The sequence below is a fragment of the Ranitomeya imitator genome, chromosome 4, assembly GCF_032444005.1.
Source record: "Ranitomeya imitator isolate aRanImi1 chromosome 4, aRanImi1.pri, whole genome shotgun sequence".
Taxonomy (NCBI): domain Eukaryota; kingdom Metazoa; phylum Chordata; class Amphibia; order Anura; family Dendrobatidae; genus Ranitomeya; species Ranitomeya imitator.
In genome coordinates, this window is record NC_091285.1 from 134,305,551 (window position 1) to 134,323,125 (window position 17,575).

General features: G+C 44.7%; 1 long non-coding RNA gene across 1 annotated transcript in view; it reads right to left on the minus strand.

Annotated features, from left to right (window-relative positions):
* The window catches only part of LOC138673972 (uncharacterized), a 237,326-nt gene that overhangs the window by 43,260 nt on the left and 176,491 nt on the right, over positions 1-17,575 (minus strand). The window lies entirely within an intron of this gene.

Here is a 17,575-nt window from a genome sequence, read left to right on the forward strand (position 1 = left end):
AACCTCAAAAAAGGCAGAGTTCCTTTTTTTTTCACCATTTAATTTCAATCTATTTTTTCCCCATTTTTAGTATATTATATGGTAAAATAGGCAGGGTCATCCGAGAGTACAACTTGTCCCGCACAAAACAAGACCTTATACAACTTTATAAGTGGTGGATTCAAAAAGGTTTGGCTCTTGGAAGAAAGAAAAGAAAAAATGAAAGTGCAAAAAATTGTCAAGAAATGAAAGGGTTAAATCATTTCTATTAGCCTGGTCAAATAATTTTTACTCTTCGCCACGACAGCACCCCACTGGAGAGAGGGATCCGCCCCGCAGGAACAGGAAACCTACAGAGAAATAAAAGGGGACGGTCGGCCTCTCCTCCTCAGTTTAGGTTTCCTGTTCCTGCGGGAACAGCAGGATTTCTACAAAGGACATACCTGGGCTAGCATGCCGCCTGTGCGGTATCCGCGAGAACGGCAGGGGCTGCAGCCTGGAAGCAGCGTCGGGGGAGTTCCGCTAGATGGCTTCCTCCTCGTCTGATGGAGCGTGCAGACGGCCGGGTCCAGGGAGGGCTGCCCGGCATCATCTGCAGCGTGCAGTACGGCAGTGCGGGAAGGCCGGCTGGAGTCGGGTAAGGAGAAGCGGCAGCGTTCCCATTGCGGCCCAGTGCTGAATCCCGGACCGCGCATGCGCCAACCGCCGTAATACAGACTACCCCGGAAGTGGATGGTTGACTTCCGGGGTGTCTAGGCCGGATAAGCGGCGGGGGAGCCAGCGCCGATTTGCGCATGCGCACTGCGCAGGGAAAGAAAAAAAAAGGGCGCACTATTTAAACGGCCAAACAAGTGTAATTCGGCGATGCAGAGATGTCATCCCCAGGTGCCATGGACCCCCACAGCTGGAGATCCAGTACCCCCCGCCAAAGATCACACCAGAGGATCCTCTGAGACCGCTCGTAAAAGCGACGGATCCAGGACAGGATCTCGGCCTTCTGATCCGGTACTAATTGCTTCACTGGGTGAGTTTTTAACTCTGCCTATTAAGCTGATGTTGTCTTCCTCCTCTCTCTCTTTTCTCCTTCTCTCGCTATGTTTTATGATGACCAGACTAAAAAATGACAAAAAACGAAACATAAGGAATGTGCCTTGTGTAGCCAGCCCCTTCCAGACTCATACCCCAAAAAACTTTGTAAAGACTGTTTTAAGGAAACGACACAGGGAGCAGCAGTGTCCATTACGGACTTACGTGCCACTATTAGGGAGGAACTAAAAACTATGGCCCAGGAAAAACCGCATAAAACTAGATCCAAAACACCAACACCTGTGTCAGACTCCGAAAGTGACCAAACTGTACTTTCAGAAGCCTCCCTATCATCTTCACCATCATCATCTTCATCAGAGATCGAGGGACGCTCATGTTTTCCCTTAGACAGTGTGGACAATTTGGTAAAATCGATTAGGAATACCATGGGGTGTGAGGAGAGAAAGGGTGCGCAAACCATGCAGGACATAATGTTCGCGGGTTTAGCAGAGAGAAAGAGGAGATGTTTTCCAGTTATACCAGCAGTGAAAGCATTAATTAAAAGAGAGTGGGAGAAACAGGATCAAAGAAGTTTTCTACCATCTGCGTCAAAACGAAAATATCCATTTAGTGACGAGGAACTTCTTACATGGACCAAAGTCCCTAAGGTCGACGCAGCCGTAGCCTCTACCTCTAAGCAGTCCACTCTACCTGTGGAGGATGTGGGACTACTTGTCGATCCTTTGGATCGTAAGGCTGAATCATCCCTTAAGCGTTCTTGGGAAGCGACTACAGGAATATTCAAACCTGCAGTAGCCAGCACTTGCGATGCCCGGTCAATGCTCATTTGGATTGACCAGTTAGACCAGCAAATTGAAAATAAGGTTTCAAGAGAAAAACTGCGGGCGGCCATCCCCTTAATACGAGGAGCGGCAGCCTTTATGGTGGACGCATCCGCCGACTCTCTCCGTTTGGCAGCAAGATCTGCAGGCCTCGTGAATAATGCAAGGCGAGCGCTATGGATGAAAAGCTGGAAAGGAGACGCGTAGTCAAAATCTAAGCTATGTGCAATCCCATGTGAGGGTGAGTACCTCTTTGGTAAGACCTTAGACGAAATACTCAAAAAAGCAAAGGACAGGAAAAAAGCTTTTCCTGACTCCTCTATTCCCTTTTACAGGAGGGCCTTTAAGAGGAGACCGTTTGGCAAAAGGAGGCAAACAGATAGGTCAACAACATGGACCGCTAAAGAGGACAAACAAAGAGGTACCATGTTTAGAAGACCCAACCCCCCAAAAGACAACAAGTACTGAGGATATACCAGTAGGGCGCAGATTAAAATTTTTCACCACCCAGTGGAAAAAGATAACAACTAGTTCGTGGGTTTTAAATATTATCCGAGATGGAATTAAATTACAATTCTCTCGTGTTCCCCATGAATCATATATTATAACATCCCTCAGCTCGCCTGCACAACAACAGGCTCTGGAGCTTGAAATCCAAACCCTGTTATCAAAACGGGTTTTAGTCCAGGTTCCTGAAGGACAGGAAGGTAGGGGATTCTACTCTCCCTTATGTTGTGAGTTCTGTTTTTGGGCTCCCTCTGGTGGTTACTGATGGTACTGGGTGATTTGTGTTCTGCTGTCTCTGGTGTCCACCTGTTCTATTAGGATTTGGGAGTTTCCTATTTAACCGGGCTTTCTTGTCATTTCCCCGCCGGCTATCAAGGTTATCAGAGTGTTTTGTTACCTCAGCTTCTGGCTTCAGTAATCTTCAGGACAAGCTAAGTTTTTGATTTTCTTGTTCCACGTTTTGATTTATTTTTGTCTTGTCCAGCTTGCATATAATTGTTTCTTTGCTGCTGGTTGCTCTAGCGGGCTGTAATTGCTCCTCATGTTCCATGAGTTGGAACATGAGTTCAAGTAATTACAGGATGGTTTTTTGAAGGGTTTTTTGCTGACCGCGCAGTTTACTTTTCTATCCTCTGCTATCTAGTTTTAGCGGGCCTCATTTTGCTGAATCTGATTTCATACTGTGTATGTGCCTTCCTCTCATTTCACCGTCATTATATGTGGGGGGCTGCTATTTCTGTGGGGTATTTCTCTGGAGGCAAGAGATGTCTGTGTTTCTTCTAATAGGGGAAGTTAGATCTTCGGCTGGTGCGAGACGTCTAGGATCAACGTAGGCACGTTCCCCGGCTATTGTTATTTGTGTGTTCAGGTTTAGGGTCGCGGTCAGCTCAGGTTCCATCACCCTAGAGCTCGTTGGTGCTTGTCCTTTTGTGATTCCCTGCCATTGGAAGCATGACAGTATAGCCGGCCACAAAATGTTTGGGCTGAAGTAGGAGGAAAAGTAGTCTGAGGAAGTTTTTTTTTTTTTTCTCCTCTGAGGTTGCTGCCTAGCCCTAATTGCAGCCTGGCTGATTTTTTTTTTTTTTTTTTTCCTCCTCTTAATCCTTGAATGGCTCTGACCTTAGCTGTTTATCATGGACGTCCAGAGTTTAGCTTCCAGCTTGAATAATCTTGCTGCTAAGGTTCAAAATATACAAGATTTTGTTGTACATGCTCCTATGTCTGAACCTAGAATTCCTATTCCAGAGTTCTTTGCTGGAGATTGATCTAGTTTTCTGAATTTTAGGAACAATTGCAAGCTGTTCCTTTCTTTGAAATCTCGCTCTTCTGGAGACCCTGCTCAGCAGGTTAAGATTATTATATCTTTCCTGCGGGGTGACCCTCAAAATTGGGCATTTGCATTGGCACCAGGGGATCCTGCGTTGCTTAATGTGGATGCGTTTTTTCTGGCATTGGGTTTGCTCTATGAGGAACCTAACCAAGAGATTCAGGCTGAAAAAGCTTTATTAGCTCTCTCTCAGGGGCAAGATGAAGCAGAAATATATTGTCAAAAATTTCGGAAATGGTCAGTGCTTACTCAGTGGAATGAGTGCGCCCTGGCTGCAAAGTTCAGAGATGGCCTTTCTGAGGCCATTAAAGATGTTATGGTGGGGTTCCCTGCGCCTACGGGTCTGAATGAGTCTATGACTATGGCTATTCAGATTGATCGGCGTTTACGGGAGCGCAAACCTGTGCACCATTTGGCGGTGTCTTCTGAACAGGCACTTGAGACAATGCAATGTGATAGAGTTCAGTCTAGAAGTGAACGGCAAAACTATAGGCGGAAAAATGGGTTGTGTTTTTATTGTGGTGATTCAGCTCATGTTATATCAGCATGCTCTAAACGCACAAAAAAGGTTGATAAGTCTGTTGCCATTAGTACATTACAGTCTAAGTTCATTCTGTCTGTGACTCTGATTTGCTCATTATCATCCATTTCCGTCGATGCCTATGTAGATTCAGGCGCTGCCCTGAGTCTTATGGATTGGTCATTTGCCAAGCGATGTGGGTTTAGTCTTGAGCCTCTGGAAGTCCCTATTCCTTTGAAGGGAATTGACTCTACACCTTTAGCTATGAATAAACCTCAGTACTGGACACAAGTGACCATGCGTATGACTCCCGTTCATCAGGAGGTGATTCGCTTCCTGGTGTTGTATAATTTACATGATGTTCTAGTACTTGGTCTGCCATGGTTACAAACTCATAATCCAGTCCTTGACTGGAAAACAATGTCTGTGTTAAGCTGGGGATGTCAGGAGGTTCATGATGATGCACCTCCGATTTCTATCGCTTCATCTACTCCTTCTGAGGTTCCTGTATTTTTGTCGGATTATCGGGATGTTTTTGAGGAGCCTAAGCTCAGTTCGCTTCCTCCCTACAGGGATTATACAAAAAAACCCTGTTTGGGAGAGAAGAACAGACAAATCGCGGCGCCCTAAGTGCGTAAACACAATATTATAGTCTTTAAAGGGTGCACAATTTTATGCACTCACCTGATAAAAGACTAAAATGGCTTTAGATCGTGTATCCTCCAAATTCCCTCTGAGATACTTTTCAATATACAGGGCTTGCAGCTTGCCTCGGGTGGATCCAAGTGAGAGAGCCAGAGTAAGGCTCACACAGGATGAGTAGTTCAAGAAAAGCACATCCAGCCCATGAATGGCAGCGCTTCCCAGGACTCACATTCAAAGATGATATTTAATATTTTTTTATTTCATAACTTAAAATAGAAGAGATACAACGCGTTTCGGATACAGTATATATCCTTCTTCAGGTATCATAAAAACACCGTACAAATCCTACTAGTATAAAATTCAATTACACTTATATATAGTATCACACCTTTTATCCCAGTCTCAGAAACTTGATTTGGGGTGTGGACCAAGTTCAGGAAAACACCCACTGATTGATACAGCCTTGTTAACATTGATGCAAGAAAGAGAGAGAAAAAAAAATAATAAAAATAAATAAAAAAATAAAAAAATATATCAAAGGGAAAAAAAGAAAAAAAAAAAAAAAACACAAGAAGAAAAAAAAAATCACAAGAAAAAAAAAAAAAAAAAATCCTCTAAACTCTCTCTATGATATCATTCAATCCATTTGGAAATAATTTGGAAATAATTTGGATAATAATCTGGCTATTCAGATTGATCGGCGTTTACGGGAGCGCAAACCTGTGCACCATTTGGCGGTGTCTTCTGAACAGGCACTTGAGACAATGCAATGTGATAGAGTTCAGTCTAGAAGTGAACGGCAAAACTATAGGCGGAAAAATGGGTTGTGTTTTTATTGTGGTGATTCAGCTCATGTTATATCAGCATGCTCTAAACGCACAAAAAAGGTTGATAAGTCTGTTGCCATTAGTACGTTACAGTCTAAGTTCATTCTGTCTGTGACTCTGATTTGCTCATTATCATCCATTTCCGTCGATGCCTATGTAGATTCAGGCGCTGCCCTGAGTCTTATGGATTGGTCATTTGCCAAGCGATGTGGGTTTAGTCTTGAGCCTCTGGAAGTCCCTATTCCTTTGAAGGGAATTGACTCTACACCTTTAGCTATGAATAAACCTCAGTACTGGACACAAGTGACCATGCGTATGACTCCCGTTCATCAGGAGGTGATTCGCTTCCTGGTGTTGTATAATTTACATGATGTTCTAGTACTTGGTCTGCCATGGTTACAAACTCATAATCCAGTCCTTGACTGGAAAACAATGTCTGTGTTAAGCTGGGGATGTCAGGGGGTTCATGATGATGCACCTCCGATTTCTATCGCTTCATCTACTCCTTCTGAGGTTCCTGTATTTTTGTCGGATTATCGGGATGTTTTTGAGGAGCCTAAGCTCAGTTCGCTTCCTCCTCACAGGGATTGCGATTGTGCTATAGATTTAATTCCTGGTAGTAAATTTCCTAAAGGTCGTTTGTTCAATCTGTCAGTGCCAGAGCATACTGCTATGCGGGATTATGTTAAGGAGTCCTTGGAAAAGGGACATATCCGTCCATCTTCATCCCCTTTGGGAGCAGGTTTTTTTTTCGTGGCCAAGAAAGATGGGTCCTTGAGACCTTGTATAGATTATCGTCTTTTGAATAAGATTACCGTAAAATATCAGTATCCTTTGCCTTTGTTGACTGATTTGTTTGCTCGCATTAAGGGGGCTAAATGGTTCACTAAGATTGATCTCCGGGGTGCGTATAATCTTATACGAATAAAGCAAGGTGATGAGTGGAAAACCGCATTTAATACGCCTGAGGGCCATTTTGAGTATTTGGTAATGCCTTTCGGACTTTCTAATGCTCCTTCAGTCTTCCAGTCCTTTATGCACGATATTTTCCGTGAATATCTGGATAAATTTATGATTGTGTATTTGGATGATATTTTGGTTTTTTCTGATGACTGGGAGTCTCATGTTCAGCAGGTCAGGAAGGTGTTTCAGGTCCTGCGGGCTAATTCCTTGTTTGTAAAGGGCTCAAAGTGTCTCTTTGGAGTCCAGAAGATTTCTTTCTTGGGGTATATTTTTTCCCCTTCTACTATTGAGATGGATCCCGTCAAGGTTCGGGCTATTTGTGACTGGACGCAGCCTGCATCTCTTAAGAGTTTGCAGAAGTTCTTGGGCTTTGCTAATTTCTATCGTCGTTTTATAACTAATTTTTCTAGTGTTGTTAAGCCTTTGACGGATTTGACTAAGAAGGGTGCTGATGTTGCTGATTGGTCTCCTGCGGCTGTGGAGGCCTTTCAGGAACTTAAACGCCGGTTTTCTTCTGCTCCTGTGTTGCGTCAGCCTGATGTTTCGCTTCCTTTCCAAGTTGAGGTTGATGCTTCCGAGATTGGAGCGGGGGTGGTTTTGTCACAGAGAAGCTCCGATTGCTCAGTGATGAAGCCATGTGCGTTCTTTTCTAGAAAATTTTCGCCCGCTGAGCGGAATTATGATGTGGGTAATCGGGAACTTTTGGCCATGAAGTGGGCATTTGAGGAGTGGCGTCATTGGCTGGAGGGTGCTAGACATCGTGTGGTGGTCTTGACTGATCACAAAAATCTGATTTACCTTGAGTCTGCCAGGCATCTGAATCCTAGACAGGCTCGTTGGTCACTGTTTTTCTCTCGTTTCAATTTTGTGGTTTCATACCTGCCAGGTTCAAAGAATGTGAAGGCGGATGCTCTTTCTAGGAGTTTTGTGCCTGACTCCCCTGGAAATTCTGAGCCCACTGGTATCCTTAGGGATGGGGTGATTTTGTCGGCCGTATTCCCAGACTTGCGACGTGCTTTGCAGGAGTTTCAGGCGGGTAAACCTGATCGTTGTCCGCCTGAGAGACTGTTTGTTCCGGATAGCTGGACCAGTAGAGTCATCTCTGAGGTCCATTCTTCTGCGTTGGCAGGTCATCCTGGAATATTTGGTACTAGAGACTTGGTGGCCAGGTCTTTTTGGTGGCCTTCCTTGTCTAGGGATGTGCGTTCTTTTGTGCAGTCTTGTGAGGTTTGTGCTCGGGCTAAGCCTTGCTGTTCTCGAGCCAGTGGATTGTTGTCACCTTTGCCTATCCCGAAGAGGCCTTGGACGCACATTTCCATGGACTTTATTTCGGATCTCCCTGTCTCTCAAAAAATGTCCGTCATCTGGGTTGTGTGTGACCGCTTTTCTAAAATGGTTCATCTTGTACCCTTGCCTAAGTTGCCTTCCTCCTCTGAGTTGGTCCCTCTGTTTTTCCAGAACGTGGTTCGTTTGCATGGGATTCCGGAGAACATCGTTTCTGACAGGGGATCCCAGTTTGTGTCTAGATTTTGGCGGACGTTCTGTGCTAAGATGGGCATTGATTTGTCCTTTTCGTCTGCATTCCACCCTCAGACGAATGGCCAGACGGAGCGAACTAATCAGACCTTGGAAACTTATTTGAGGTGTTTTGTTTCTGCTGATCAGGATGACTGGGTTACCTTTTTGCCGCTGGCCGAGTTTGCCCTTAATAATCGGGCTAGTTCTGCTACCTTGGTTTCTCCTTTCTTTTGTAATTCGGGGTTTCATCCTCGTTTTTCCTCTGGTCAGGTGGAGCCTTCTGATTGTCCTGGAGTGGACATGGTGGTGGATAGGTTGCATCAGATTTGGAGTCATGTGGTGGACAATTTGAAGTTGTCCCAGGAGAAGGCTCAGCAGTTTGCTAATCGCCGTCGCCGCGTGGGTCCTCGACTTCGTGTTGGGGACTTGGTGTGGTTGTCTTCTCGTTTTGTTCCTATGAAGGTCTCTTCTCCTAAGTTCAAGCCTCGGTTCATCGGTCCTTATAGGATCTTGGAAATTCTTAACCCTGTGTCGTTTCGTTTGGATCTCCCGGCATCGTTTGCTATTCATAATGTGTTCCATCGGTCGTTGTTGCGGAGGTATGAGGTACCTGTTGTTCCTTCGCCTGAGCCTCCTGCTCCGGTGCTGGTGGAGGGAGAATTGGAGTATGTTGTGGAGAAGATCTTGGATTCTCGTGTTTCCAGACGGAAACTCCAATATTTGGTCAAGTGGAAGGGTTATGGTCAGGAGGATAATTCTTGGGTGGTTGCCTCTGATGTTCATGCTGATGATTTGGTCCGCGCTTTTCATAGGGCTCATCCTGGTCGCCCTGGTGGTTCTCGTGAGGGTTCGGTGACCCCTCCTCAAGGGGGGGTACTGTTGTGAGTTCTGTTTTTGGGCTCCCTCTGGTGGTTACTGATGGTACTGGGTGATTTGTGTTCTGCTGTCTCTGGTGTCCACCTGTTCTATTAGGATTTGGGAGTTTCCTATTTAACCGGGCTTTCTTGTCATTTCCCCGCCGGCTATCAAGGTTATCAGAGTGTTTTGTTACCTCAGCTTCTGGCTTCAGTAATCTTCAGGACAAGCTAAGTTTTTGATTTTCTTGTTCCACGTTTTGATTTATTTTTGTCTTGTCCAGCTTGCATATAATTGTTTCTTTGCTGCTGGTTGCTCTAGCGGGCTGTAATTGCTCCTCATGTTCCATGAGTTGGAACATGAGTTCAAGTAATTACAGGATGGTTTTTTGAAGGGTTTTTTGCTGACCGCGCAGTTTACTTTTCTATCCTCTGCTATCTAGTTTTAGCGGGCCTCATTTTGCTGAATCTGATTTCATACTGTGTATGTGCCTTCCTCTCATTTCACCGTCATTATATGTGGGGGGCTGCTATTTCTGTGGGGTATTTCTCTGGAGGCAAGAGAGGTCTGTGTTTCTTCTAATAGGGGAAGTTAGATCTTCGGCTGGTGCGAGACGTCTAGGATCAACGTAGGCACGTTCCCCGGCTATTGTTATTTGTGTGTTCAGGTTTAGGGTCGCGGTCAGCTCAGGTTCCATCACCCTAGAGCTCGTTGGTGCTTGTCCTTTTGTGATTCCCTGCCATTGGAATCATGACACCTTATTCCTGATTTCCAAACCCGATGGTTCATTCAGGACAATCATAAACCTTAAAAAACTCAATTCCTTTATTGAAAACCATACATTTAAGATGGAATCCATTAGATCCACTATAAAACTCCTCTTTCGAAACTGTATGATGGGGGGCATTGATCTAAAAGATGCTTATTATCATCTCCCTATCCATGACAGATACCAAAAGTTCCTCACTGTATCAGTGACAATCAATGGCAAGATTCGTCATTTTCAGTACACGGCCATGCCCTTCGGCCTTTCTACAGCGCCAAAGGTCTTCACCAAGATAATGGTAGAGGTGATGGCCTATCTTCGCCAAAAAGAAACATTAATTGTGCCCTACCTGGATGGCTTTTTGGTCATAGGAAATTCAGTTACTCAATGTGCTGACCGCTTAGCTCACGCAATTTCCTCTCTACAGGATCTAGGCTGGATCATCAATGCCAACAAATCCAGACTTACTCCACTTTCCCGTCAAGCATTCTTGGGGTTCCATCTAGACTCCATAACCCAAAAGTGTCTTCTACCTCAGGTAAAGATACTACTCATCAAACACAAAGTCCTAGCTGCAATAAATAGTCCACATATACTGTATCCCTAAGACAAGCTATGTCATTGCTGGGATCCCTTATTTCTTGTATACCTGCAGTGAAATGGGATCAATATCATACCCGAACACTACAACATTAAATTTTACAAGAAGAAAGACGGTTATTTTGTCGCCTAAATGCAAAAATAACCTTGTCACAGGAGGTTTTTAACTTCCTTAACGTGGTGACTAGATTCAAATAATTTGATGAGTGGTGTTCCATGGGTAATAACGCCATCTCATACCATAGCCACTGACGCCAGTCCTCACGGATGGGGCACTCATATGGGGAATGATTTTTGCTAAGGGTTATGGGACATGGAAGAAAGCTGCAACTCATCTAACCTTAAAGAACTAAATGCAGTAAAATACGCCGTGTACCATTTTCTCCCACAGCTTCGGGGAAAAGACGTCAGAATCCTTTCAGACAACACCACCACAGTGGCGTATCTAAACAGGCAAGGAGGCACTCGATCAGAGACTCTTATGTCTTCTGCTGGAGAAATCTTGAATCTAGCAGAAAGTCACCTGGCATCCCTTACTGCGCTTCACATAAGAGGGGAAAGCAACCAGCAGGCAGACTTCTTAAGTCGACACACCTTGAGACAGGGGGAGTGGTGTTGTGAATTCAGCTTTTGGGCTCCCTCCGGTGGTTGTAGAGGGTAATGCAGTTGTGTCTGGACTGCAGGATTGGACAGGTGTATCTACTAATTGCAAAACTGACTGGGGTATATAGCTTTGCAGGACTCTTTAGTCCCTGCCAGTTGTCCATTGTTTTTGGAGGATTCACATCCCTTCTGGTCTCTCCAGTTTGCTGTGCTTTTCTACAAAGATAAGTCCTGGCTTTGTTTTTGCTGTCCACCTGCTGTGGACCTTATAGTTCTGTGCATATTTATGTTTTTGTCTTGTCCAGCTTTGTCTGTGAAGGATTTTTTGCAGCCAAGCTGTGTCTCTGGAGATGCAGATATACCCTCCATGTCTTTAGTCAGATGTGGTGATTTGTATTTTCTGTGGTGGATATTTTCTAGTATTTTAATACTGACCGCATAGTACTCTGTTCTATTCTTTCTTTTTAGCTAGTATGGCCTTCTATGCTAAAATCTGACTTCATATCTGCGTATGTTATTTCCCTCTCCTCTCACAGTCAATATTTGTGGGGGGCTATCTATTCTTTGGGGATTTTCTCTAAGGCAAGATAGGTTTCCTGTTTCTGTCTTTAGGGGAAGTTAGATCTTAGGCTGTGTCGAGGGGTCTAGGGAGTGTTAGGTACCCTCCACGGCTACTTCTAGTTGCGCTGCTAGGTTCAGGGTTTGCGGTCAGTACAGGGACCACCTTCTCCAGAGTCCGTCTCATGCTGCTCCTAGGCCACCAGATCATAACAGAGTGGTGCCTAAACCAGCATATTTTTCAGGACATAGTATCCCTATGGGGTCATCCTCAAATAGATCTCTTTGCCACAAGAAGAAACAAAGTCCGGAGATTTGCCTCCTTATCTCCAGCGGATCATCCGGACATTCTGGACGCTCTCCAAGCCCCTTGGCAGTTCAGTCTGGCATACGCCTTTCCTCCGATCATAATACTACCACAGGTCATACGCAAAATCAGAGAAGAAGGAGCGAGAGTGATACTGATAGCTCCATTCTGGCCCAAGAGACCATGGTTCTTGTGGCTGCAAACCATGTCGGTCTCAGATCCTTGGGTCCTCCCCTCGACACCCAATCTTCTCTTCCAGGAACCGTTTTTCCACCCTCAGGTGGACAATCTTCATCTGACGGCCTGAAATTTGAGAGGCAGATGCTAAAATTAAGGGGGTTCTCGGAGGGATTGATTGACACACTCCTCCAAAGTAGAAAACCTTCCACCACAAAAATTTATACAAGAATATGGAAGAAATTCCTACAATTCCATACATCTCCCAACACATCAGAAATTCCGATACAATCTATCCTGGAATTTCTTCAAAAAGGGAGAGAACTAGGTTTAACTGTAAACACCTTAAAGGTTCATGTTTCAGCACTAGGAGCCCTCTATGGCCATAACATTGCAGGAGATAGATGGGTGTCCCGATTTATCACAGCCTGCGAACGGATAAATCCAGTTAACATACCTAGAATTCCACCCTGGGATCTAAATTTAGTTTTACAAGCCCTAACAGACTTTCCATTTGAACCAATAGATTAAATACCCATCAAAAGCCTATCACTAAAAACGGCCCTCTTGGTAGCACTGACCTCAGCTAGGAGAATCAGTAACATCCAAGCCCTTTCTATAGATCCACCTTTCCTGCTAACTTTTCAGGATAAGTTGATTCTTAAACCAGACCCTTCCTACCTTCCCAAAGTAGCAAAGAAATTTCATAGGTCACAAGAAATAATCTTGCCCACTTTCTTCAGTAATCCTTCCACTCCTGAAGAACAGAGGTACCACACTCTAGATGTTAGAAGAGTAGTGTTAAAGTACATTGAAAGGACCAGTAGCTGGCGACAGTGTAGGGCTCTGTTTATATCCTTCCAGGGTCACAAGAAGGGTCATGGAGTAACAAAACGCACCTTATCCAGGTGGATCAGAGAGTCTATCAGACTGGCTTATTCCGCGAGGAAAGAAAACCCTCCGAAGGCTTAACAGCGCACTCTACCAGAGCTATGGCATCCTCCTGGGAAGAAAGGGGAGAGGTCCCAATTGAGACTATATGTAAGGTGGCAACTTGGTCAAATCCTTCTACTTTTTATAATCACTATAGGCTTGACCTATGGTCAACTTCTGACCTAGACTTTGGCAGGACTGTCCTCAGCACAGTGGTCCCCCCCTAGGTGATGGTCTCTGAAAGATCTTCAGTGGGGTGCTGTCGCGGCGAAGAGTAAAAAGCCGGATTACTCACCGGTAATGCTCTTTTAATGAGTCCACGACAGCACCCTCTTACATCCCTCCCTAGATTAATATAGTATATACTATTGAGTAAAATTCTTTTAATCATACATAAGCAAATAAGTTTGAAAATGAAATAAATGATATTTGCCTAATACTGGCGGTCCTCCGGGTACTCTGAAATCAAAACTGAGGAGGAGAGGCGGACCGCCCCCTTTTATCTCTCTGTAGGTTTCCTGTTTCTGCGGGGCGGATCCCTCTCTCCAGTGGGGTGCTGTCGTGGACTCATTAAAAGAGCATTACCGGTGAGTAATCTGGCTTTTTCTATCTATATTTCTATGTTTCCTTTCTTCGTGCTGGAGTAAAATCTGCAGTGGTAAACACTGAGGGGAAAAGGATATTGTTATTTTAAGCTTAAGTCTTTGCATTGAAGAATAAATTGACATGCTGCAGATTTCAAATCCACAGTGTTGGTCAATTAATGTTGCAATCATTCTTCACACTGTGTGCAAGAGATTTTCTAGTAGATGTGCAGCGCTACTATAAGGCCATGTTCACACATTCAGTATTTGGTCAGTATTTTATATCAGTGTTTGTAAGCCAAACTCCTCTGATTGTTCCTCTCCTGATTTTTATTTAGAAATACTGATGTAAAATACTGACCAAATACTGAACATGTGAATGTGGCGTAAATGAAATGCACAGGATTTTTAGTCAGGGAAATCGGGAAAGAAAATCCACTTTTTTGCCCCCTAGGGAAAAATGACACTGGGGGCTTTAACCGTTGGAGCAACTTGTGCAAAGGTTCAGTGGGTTAGGGGGTCCACTGTCATCTTCAAAGCAGTTTCTTGCTATTAGAGGGCACATAAGTGCAAGGCCTAATAAATGCAATTCACAATTAATGAATTTCATGGCTCATTATGATGAGCCCATATACATTACAGTTGTGTGAAAAAAGTGTTTGCCCCCTTCATGGATTCCTATTCATTTGCGTGTTTGTCACACTTAAATATTTCAGATCAACCAACAAATTTAACTTAGACAATGATAACAAAAGTAAACACAAAATGCAGTTTTTAAATGAAGGTCTTTATTACCGTATATACTCGAGTATAAGCCGAGATTTTCAGCCCAAATTTTAGGGCTGAAAGTGCCCCCCTCGGCTTATACTCAAGTCACGGTAGCGGTGGGGTCGGCGGGTGAGGGGCTGAGGGCGCTGGGGTATACTTACCTAGTCCCAGCGATCCTCGCGCTGTCCCTGCCGTCCCACGGGCTTCGGCGCTGCAGCTTCTTCCCCTCTTCAGCGGTCACGTGGGACCGCTCATTACAGAAATGAATAAGCGGCTCCACCTCGCATAGGGGCGGAGCCGCTTATTCATTTCTCTAATCAGCGGTGCCGGTGACCGCTGATAGAGAAAGAAGCTGCAGCGCCGAAGACAGGAGGGGACAGCGCGAGGATCGCCAGGACTAGGTGAGTATGTTATATTCACCTGTCCTCGTTCCAGCCGCCGGGCGCCGATCCATCTTCCCGGCCGGCGCCTCCATCTTCCCGGCGTCTGCGCTCTCTGACTGATCAGGCAGAGGGCGCGATGACGCATATAGTGTGCGCGGCGCCCTCTGCCTGATCAGTCAGAGCAGAGACGCCGGGAAGATGGAGGCGCCGGAACGAGACGCTGGGAGCTGCAATCAAGGGAGGTGAGTATGTGTTTTTTTTTTTTATTGCAGCAGTAGCAGCGGCAGCACAGATTAATGTGGAGCATCTATGGGGCACAGTGAACGGTGCAGAGCACCGTATAAGGCACAGCTAGGGGGCACAATGAACGGTGCAGAGCACCGTATAAGGCACAGCTAGGGGGCACAGTGAACGGTGCAGAGCACCGTATAAGGCACAGCTAGGGGGCACAATGAACGGTGCAGAGCACCGTATAAGGCACAGCTAGGGGGCACAATGAACGGTGCAGAGCACCGTATAAGGCACAGCTAGGGGGCACAATGAACGGTGCAGAGCACCTTATAAGGCACAGCTAGGGGGCACAATGAACGGTGCAGAGCACCGTATAAGGCACAGCTAGGGGGCACAGTGAACGGTGCAGAGCACCGTATAAGGCACAGCTAGGGGGCACAATGAACGGTGCAGAGCACCGTATATGGCACAGCTAGGGGGCACAGTGAACGGTGCAGAGCACCGTATAAGGCACAGCTAGGGGGCACAGTGAACGGTGCAGAGCACCGTATATGGCACAGCTAGGGGGCACAATGAACGGTGCAGAGCACCGTATATGGCACAGCTATGGGGCACAGTGAACGGTGCAGAGCACTGTATATGGCACAGCTAGGGGGCACAGTGAACGGTGCAGAGCACTATATGGGGCACAGCTATGGGGAAATATGAATGGTGTAGAGCACTATATGGCACAGCTATGGGGAAATAATGATCTATTTTTATTTTTGAAATTCACCGGTAAATGCTGCATTTCCACCCTAGGCTTATACTCGAGTCAATAAGTTTTCCCAGTTTTTTGTGGCAAAATTAGGGGGGTCGGCTTATACTCGGGTCGGCTTATACTCGAGTATATACGGTATTTAAGGGAAAAATAAATCCAATCCTGCATGATCCTGTGTAAAAAAGTTATTTCCTCCTAAACATATTAACTGTTTGGGTCACTCTTAGTAGCAACACTGCCATCAACATTCTGAAGGAATTTCGGCGCACTCATTTTTGCAGAATTTCTGTCATTCAACCACATTGGAGGGTTTCCAAGCATGAGCTGACTTTTTAAGGTCATTCCACAGCATCTCAATCGGATTAAGGTCAGGACTTTGACTAGACCACTCCAAAGTCTTAATTTTATTTTTCTTAAGCCTTTCAGAGGGGACTTGCTGGTGTATTTTGGATCATTGCACTGCTGCATTACCCAAGCACCCAAGTGCACTTCAACTTGAGGTTCAACATTCTCCTTCAGGATTTTTTGGTATACAGCAGAATTCATGGTTCTATTTACCACAGCAAGTCTTCCAGGTCCTGAATCAGCGAAACAGCCCCAGACCATTACACTACCACCACCATATTTTACTGTTGGTATGATGTTCCTTTTCTGAAATGCTGTGTTACTTCTACACCAGATGTGATGGGACACACACCTTCCAAAAAGTTAAACTTTTGTCTCGTCAGTCCACAGTCTCAAAAGTCTTGGGGATCATCAAGATATTTTCTGGCAAAACTGAGATGAGCCTTTATGTTCTTATTGCTCAGCAGTGGTTTTCTTCTTGGAACTCTACCATCCATGCCATTTTTGCCCAATCTTTTTCTTATGGTAGAGTCATGAGGGGATATATTTTCATTGTTTCCATCTACGGTATGACACCATTATAAAATTAGGACACACATTGTAGTTATTTCACATTTAGAGATGCTAAATGATTGTTTTTGAGTTAATACCCATTAACAATAATTGTGGTTGTTAGGTGACCATAAAAAATGTGCTGCATATCTTAGGTCAATGACTTTATCAGGTATAAATAACACACCTATTCCCGCAAGGAAACAGATAAACCGGTTTTACAACACTTTGCAGTAAGTGACGACAATGTTTAACGCCTTGTAGTAACACGTGTCCGATCACAGTGTCAAGACTACCAATAAAACACAAATAATGTATGTCACTGTACAGCAATATATATAATGTACATACATGATGATGCATAGTATGATTTCCAAACTAAACTTTGCATGTTCCTATGTAAGCCCACCGGAGGCCAAAATTAATCCTGTTTTTATCAGTGCTGATGATATTCAATTTTTTTTATTGCATTTCGTTTTTAATATAATTGATTTGCATGATTAAGTGGGGAGTCTGACTGTTAGGCGCCAGGATTCTCCAGCTGCGCGGGATAGATCCCAAGCATTGTCTGGTACTGCGGTCTCGCATTCTGGTCTGGCCGCTGCAGTTGCTGCTCAGCACAGACGTCAGTCCCTGCGTCTTCTTCAGGCTCATGGTATGTAATTTTGTTTGTTGGCTGGCATTATAATTTACTGGACTATATCTTTTTTTTCGGCGTATTAATTTCTAGTGGCTGTCTTCAGCCTATAGCACTTTGTATGTATGCTAATCACATGCACGTTGCACTTTAGATTCGACCTTTTATGATTCTTATGATATGATATATTTATTATGTCTTCACTAAGTATCCCAGCACTTTATCTATTCATTATTGATGTTAGGGTTTGTTGTAGTACAAACTAACTTCCTGTCATAGCTTCTCGCTATTCACTGCCTGATAAGTTCTCTGGGGACAGAAAGGCTTTCAGGGGTTTCATGAACCAGTGCTCAATTCAGCTG